Genomic DNA, 6,877 nt, shown 5'->3' on the forward strand with positions numbered 1-6,877 from the left:
CCCATCGAGAATCGATCGCAGGACTAAATATCGCGATATATCGCAATATCGATATTTTGGCACACCCCTAGTTCAGACGCAGGAGTGAAGCTTACCTTACCAGGAAGTCTCGGACATGGAGACGTGATTACCGACGCTTTTCTAGAGCTTCTTAAAATAAATCTCAACATCATCCGAGATTTACAACAACACTGCTCCGTGTAGCGATCACCCTAAAAAAACATTAGCTGGTTGCTCCTAAAATATGCAGCCGTGGCTTCAAGCTCAGGAACACATTTTTTTTTAAAGGTTTTTCAAAAAGAAACAAGTTAGCTGTGAAGCGAAAGAGGGACGGAGAAATTTTTTTAGTGTGAACGCAGCAGAGAACAACATCTTTGCTGTGTCCGAATTCCCCCCCAATCCCTAACTACTAAAAAACTAAATAGTGCGGGTCTATCTGGATTTTAAAGGTAATTCTCGTTTTTCTAAACACCGGATATGACGTCACAATTTCACGAAGGGACAAAAATAATAAAAACGAACATTTCACAGCATTTATGTACGACTCCACTGTGTTTTAATAGTGAAAATGTGGTTGGTTTAGTCAAATATTACATTTAAACACATTCTTTTGTTCGGAATTGTTTAACCGCAATGCATTGTGGTCTATATCCGCTGATCTAGTGACCATCGATGTAAGCTAGTTTTTTCCAAAGACATAGTAGAATTAGTAGATTCGAACAGCACTAAAGATGGCAAATGCACTATATAGTGATTGGGGGGAAATTCGGACACAACCCTTGAGAATTATTTTACAAGAAAAATCCCCATTTCTGCAGAGTTGTTGATATTTGAGAAGAAAAAAAAAATAGATTGGTGCATTTGTAAACTTTCATTAAAATGTGCACAACAGATGTCATCTTACCAGCTGTTGGATTTCTTTCTTCACTTTCTGTCGGCTTCCCGTCAGACGAGCAGAAGGGCAGCAGCACAGAACTAGAGATGTTTATTTTCTGCTTCTTTCAAATCCTGTCTCAACTCAGCGTGTTACAGTAGTACAGACGCACTGATGTTCACCGCTTTTGATGTGCTTGTGTTGCACTTTTTTTAAGACTTGAAGCTACTTTGCTTGACAGCATTCTTAAGATAGAAGTTTCAGGACCTCAAAGGCTGTCCTGAACTCTGCCTGAGCCGATGACAAGTTGAAAACTGTTGTCATTCAAGTGTTTTTGTCGAAGCGCTTTCTGTAACTTTGTTTTTTTCACGGCCGGGTTGCAGTCGGTGAAACGAAGCAGCATCTGTTGTCGTCGCAGGTAAACCCACCGAGAGGATCACAGATGCCATCCATGGCGGCGGAAAGACCATCTGTGTGATCCGCCGCTGTTACCTGCAGAGCGAATAACGCTCCGCAGAGATCCAGATGGCCAACGGGGAATGCAGCGCTGAATTATCCCGTCTGCTTGGGATTCTTCATCTTCATCGGACATGTTGGGTGGAATAAACGGAGCGTTCGGTGATCCTGTCACTATTGGTGACAGAAGTGTGTGAGACAGACAGCTCCTTTTTGCGGTAAACACCAGTTTTGCAGGAATCTTTGTTGCCTGAGTGGAGGCAAAAAGAGCCTGTTTCTCCACCTGTCGCAATGCCTGCTGGGAATGCAACACGGTGAGAAGAGTAGAACACAAAAAGAAAAAGCGCAAATCCTCCAAACAATAAAAACATTTTACAAAAATTCACAACTGATCAGGTTTGCCTTATTTTTTTTTATTTGAAATTAACTGGTTTTAGCTATTTAGTCTGCTGGTTTGTTTTTGTTCACACTGTAGAAACCTGAACCAGGGTTCACTTGCAAGTGAATTGTTTTGTGGGCGAACACCACGGATGAATTCCTTCTCTATACCCCTACATTTAGCCCTCCAAACGGAGAGTTATGGAAAAATAGTTCTTTTCCAAGTCGGACGTTACCAACCCTTGATGATGTCATCAGTAGGCGACGGTCTTCTACCTTAGCGTACCGTATATTCCAGACTATAAGTCTTAGAAGCCAAAAAATGCATAGTGTAGAAGAAAAAACATATAAGTAGCTCCTGAGTACAAGTCGCACTTTTAAGAGAAAAGTCCAGAATTTATGAACAAATTCAATAAGCCCGACGTAACGTTGCATTTGACACAGATTCATGCGCCAAATTTGAGTCTGCTGCCTCTTTTGACGTGCGTCAAATTTAATGCTCAATGTTTGACGCTCTCATTGCGTGTGGAGAAGCTATCTTTTAGCCTCATCGCTACATGATGGAGGCTTTGATTGTATATCTCGCTTAAAAATTCACGGAAGATACGGATGATGTCGGGGTTAAGTTATTTATTTTAAAAAACTCTACAAAAGCATCTATAATGTCTGCATGTATTTTTTTTTCTTATGGCGATCTTTACCTTGTAACCTGCAGGAGCTGCACCTGAATGACGTGTTTTAGCGGTTTGTAACCCAGTTTGATGGCTTGCTGTCCGGCATTAGTCCAAGGAGACAAAAATAAAAACAGTAATAATAATGTCTTGATGAAATTAAATAAAACATCATAACGTCCATGAGGAGAATGATCAGATTCTCAGCAATGATTGTTTTGTGTTGGACGGTTCTTCCTTTTCTGCTTTCTTTCAGCCGACAGCAGCAAATACTGATACACAAACCTACACCGCCCTCTAGTGTTAGTTAGTGGGGAAAAAACGCTAAAAGGTAACCAGTTGTTAGTGGAGAAAATAAATTTTGAGCCAATTTATGTAAAAAAAAACAAAAAACACACAAATAAGTCGGTCTTGAGTATAAGTCGCACCCCTGGCCAATCGCTTTTCACTATTATTCAGCCTTCTTAGCTTATAAATCCTGGATACTGCACATTTAGAAATCAACTTTTTCAGTAACAACAAAATAAAGTTCCCTTTGTAATTCAATATTTTTAAACATTTTAGAAGAACTAATTATGATAATTTCGTTTTTAAAGATATTTAGAGTAATGTCAGAAGTTCCTCAAAATTATTAAAATACACACAGATCCATAAATGTAACCAGTCTACACGGCCACCACTGGTTCATTTTCACACTTGTAAACCCAAATCTCGTTGTACATACACAAGGTCTCGCGAGAGCACCGGCTACTTCCCGTTCGGCTTTTCCCGCCATTTCTCGCCAAAAAAGAGTGAAAGTTTCTCGATTTAAAACAAAAAATACAACACAAATAATACAATCAATCCATTGGAAACTAAACTAGAGCTTATGGCTTTCATCTGTTGCCGTTTTAAACCAGATACTAACCTGGAAAAAGAAGGAACGAGAGCAGGAACGACACGGAACTCACTTCCCGTCACTGACGGAAACAGGAAGTTGTCCCGTCTTCAGCCACCAGCAGGCGCTGCAAGAGTGTTGAAGGTTCCGCTTTCCAGATTCATAACCAAAATTTCCTATTCTTCCCTCTCTTTTTTAAAGTTATATTTAATCGATGTATAAAATACAATTATATTTGAATTACTAAAAATGAATGGTTTTCAAAATAAAATACCAAGTGTGGTGCACACATCTTTAGTGAAAATACTTTGAAAACTTACTTTGAGTATTTAGCTGACATAAATACACAAAAATTGTAATAGTAAACATAAAGCTGACTAAACTCAAACATTCATTGGATGTTGAAACTTCTGTTGTTGTTCAAGAACATGAAGGTGTTGTTGTGTGTTTTCCACCAACAGAGTGTTATTGATTGGAATCAAAGGCCATAGCAGCCACATGTAGATTAATTATACCTCTAATTTCCTCAATCAATAGCCTAATATGTCTGCACTAATCAGTGCGTGTGTGTGTTCTTCATCCATCACTGCACAACAGAACGGGAAACGACTGCAGGAGGCGCGCTGGGGGACAAAAACACGACGAGAAAAGATGACATTTAGGCTGAAAAACATGCTCATTTTGAACAACTATCAGTAAACAAAAACACTTTATTTACACTAAATCACACCAACTTCTCCCAATAGACCCAGCATGTTGAAAGAGATCATCGCTCTTTCTGCTACCTTCATTCAAATTCACTATTTTTATCTCACTCTAAATCTATTTTCCTGACTTTTTTCATGACCCCTCTTTCATTTTTCATGACAAGAGTTGAGCGTTTCATCACTGAGTTTCTCTTTTAGTTATTTATACCGTTTTCAGTTGAACTCTGTCACTCATTCTTTACATTTTCAGAGTTTTATATTATTAATCGCTCTTCACTTTGTATGCTTCATCATCCGTATTCAGAGCCCGCTTGTACCCCTCCTTTTGGGGTCAGGGGGCAGCTACTGTGGGGTGAAGGCGGGGTTCGGCCTGAACAGGTCAGTGCGTCACACACTCAAATATTCAGTTGTTTTAATTATGATTATGAAGTTTTAAACCAAAATCCTACAACCTAAATGTCTTTAAAAGCCATTTTTCATGTTGATCTGAAAACCTCTGTTTCCAAAATCTCCTCTGAGGGGGCGTGGCTTTAAAAGGAGAAATACTCGGAAATGCAAAAACAAAATAAATTCTTACTACTTTTGTTCTTTTTTCGAAGAAAAGTGCCACAAATACATGTTAAAACCCCAAAAGGATCATCAGAGGGGGACTTTAAAATCCTCTCATCTAAACGTGTGAAACATATCGACTCTCAGGTCAGTAAATTTAGCTAAAACTGTGCTGTGAAGAACAGAAACCGCCCCTATTTCATCCGGATTTCATTGGTGCAGCAGCGTTTAGACACACATGCACGAGCAAATAATGTAAATTCAATATTGCAATCAGGCTGCAGCGCAGTATTGACCACTTGACCCTGAGCAGGTCAGACTGTGCAGACATGTGCATCTTAATCAAACTGCAGGGAGAACGCCGACACACAGACGATGACTTCTGAGGTAATGAAGGCTGTGAGAAGAAAAAAAGAGAATATAATTGAATGAAAAAAGCCACAGAAAAAGAATAACTAAAAGACGTGTTACAGGTTTCTTTCTCCGCGGTATCTCTGTTGAGTCACCGACTCTTTGATTCACTCGCTCTCCTGCTGATGAGGAAATACGAAGCTTCAATTCAGAACCGTTTATTTCCTTTTTCCATTGCAAGCCAACAGTATTTTCAAAATAAAAGCCTTGGCGATTCAAAATCCACCTGTAGTCTGATAGATAAAGGGATTTGATGCTCAATTTATGCAGAATGAACAAATATTGGTCATTCCACAAAAAAATAATAATATTTATGAACTAATATGCTGTAAAAACACAAATTTGGATGATTTAAAAAAGGAAAATCGACCTAACTTACAGATATGCTGAATTATTACATCTCTCTACATCCAGGTTGTCAAACTCAAACGCACAAGAATCCAAAATCCAAAACACTCCTTAGGTCACGGGCCGAACAGGATAAAGATTTATGGAACACTCTAAAACTACATTTTTAAAACTTAAAATAATTATTAACTAGATATATAGCCTTACATGTGATAATGCTAGTGTGAATGCTGTAAGATGAATTTGGCCGCTTAAGATGCTGAAATTGAAAGATAAAAACGCTGAAACTGATAGCTGAAAATGCTAAAGCTGATAGTGAGCTAAGATATTAGCTAAATGCTAAATTAGCCTAAAACAGCTAGCATGTAGCTGAAAATATAGCAAAACGTCATAATAGACCTGAAAAATGCCTAACTTAGCCAAAGAAGCTAGCTTGTAAATATTAGCCTAAGTCCAAAACAGCCTAAAAAACTTTTAAATAAGTCTAAATTAGACAAAACAGCTAGCATGTAGCAGAAATATTAGCTGAATTCCAAAATAGCCTAAAAAAAAATCTTAGTATAATGCAGAATGACATTTTTTAAAACTTTAAAACCATAACTTAACATAATTATGAATAAAAAAAACGAGGAATATTATTCCAGAAAACTTAAACCTTAAATAACTTTCAATACTTTACTCTTCGTAAAAATATATAGTGTCAAAATTGTACTAGTTAGAAATGAGCGCAAGATAACATCAGGCCATTAATAATAATTAAACAAAATGATCTGGAGGGCCGGATAAATTTACCCGGAGGGCTGGATCTGGCCCCCGGGCCGTAATAAGCTTCATTTAGAAGAAAAAGCTAAATAGCGCCCGTTCTTTTCAGCCAATCATAATTTCATCTTTAATCCTTTAATACCTCAATTTATCTCCAATTTGAAAAAAATGTGTTCTTTATTTTTTGTCCCCTAAAACTTTGTTTTTGAACATTCAAAATATTTTACTCTGTTTTAAGTTGTTTTAACAAGATTTTTTTGTTAAATTGCTAAGTAGAGATTTTTTTTGTCTAATAAAGATCTTAAAATAAGAAAAATGTCATAAAAATGAGTCAAAATGAGTTTTAAATACTCTGTTGACAAAATAAAAACTCAAATTTCACTGCTTGGATTTTAAGGATCCTATTTTAAAGTTCAGTAAATGTTGACGAGTTATACTGCACTCACACAAAACGAGATTCAAGCTCGACAGCATCAAATTGATTGTGGGAGGAGCTAGTTTTTCTGGATTTCATTCGCTGCCACGTCATGGAAAACATGGATGATGTTGAGGGTTTATATGGTATGGAGAGCTCTACAGATGCTATTTTTGTTCTAAAATGAAGTCTTTTCCACTTGTTACTAAAGATTTTTGTTATTATATTCAAAGCAAACTACAATTATGTTCATATAAACTTAAAAAATACAAACCATTGAATTATAACTAGCAAAAAAAAGCACTTATTAGACTTTATAGCCTTATTTTTGAAGTCATTCTGTGTAACACTTTTGCTTTTTATGCCTTTTTTTCTTTCTAAATGTCTGGAAACCTGATTTTAGATTTTTATATTTTATTATACGATTTC

At 37.0% G+C, this 6,877-nt stretch overlaps 1 long non-coding RNA gene across 8 annotated transcripts in view; it reads right to left on the minus strand.

The window, feature by feature from the left end:
* The window catches only part of LOC112162525, a 113,356-nt gene extending 109,958 nt beyond the window's left edge, over positions 1–3,398 (minus strand). For 3 of the 8 annotated variants that reach the window (XR_004948678.1, XR_002922078.2, XR_002922085.2), the window contains exon 1: positions 3,287–3,392. This is a non-coding gene — a long non-coding RNA (uncharacterized LOC112162525). Of the gene's footprint in view, positions 1–3,286 lie in introns of all 8 variants that reach the window. The other 5 variants (XR_002922080.2, XR_002922079.2, XR_002922082.2 and 2 more) reach the window with 5 other exon arrangements.
* Between the last annotated feature and the right edge of the window lie 3,479 nt (positions 3,399–6,877).

This window comes from Oryzias melastigma, linkage group LG11, assembly GCF_002922805.2.
Source record: "Oryzias melastigma strain HK-1 linkage group LG11, ASM292280v2, whole genome shotgun sequence".
NCBI classification, from domain to species: domain Eukaryota; kingdom Metazoa; phylum Chordata; class Actinopteri; order Beloniformes; family Adrianichthyidae; genus Oryzias; species Oryzias melastigma.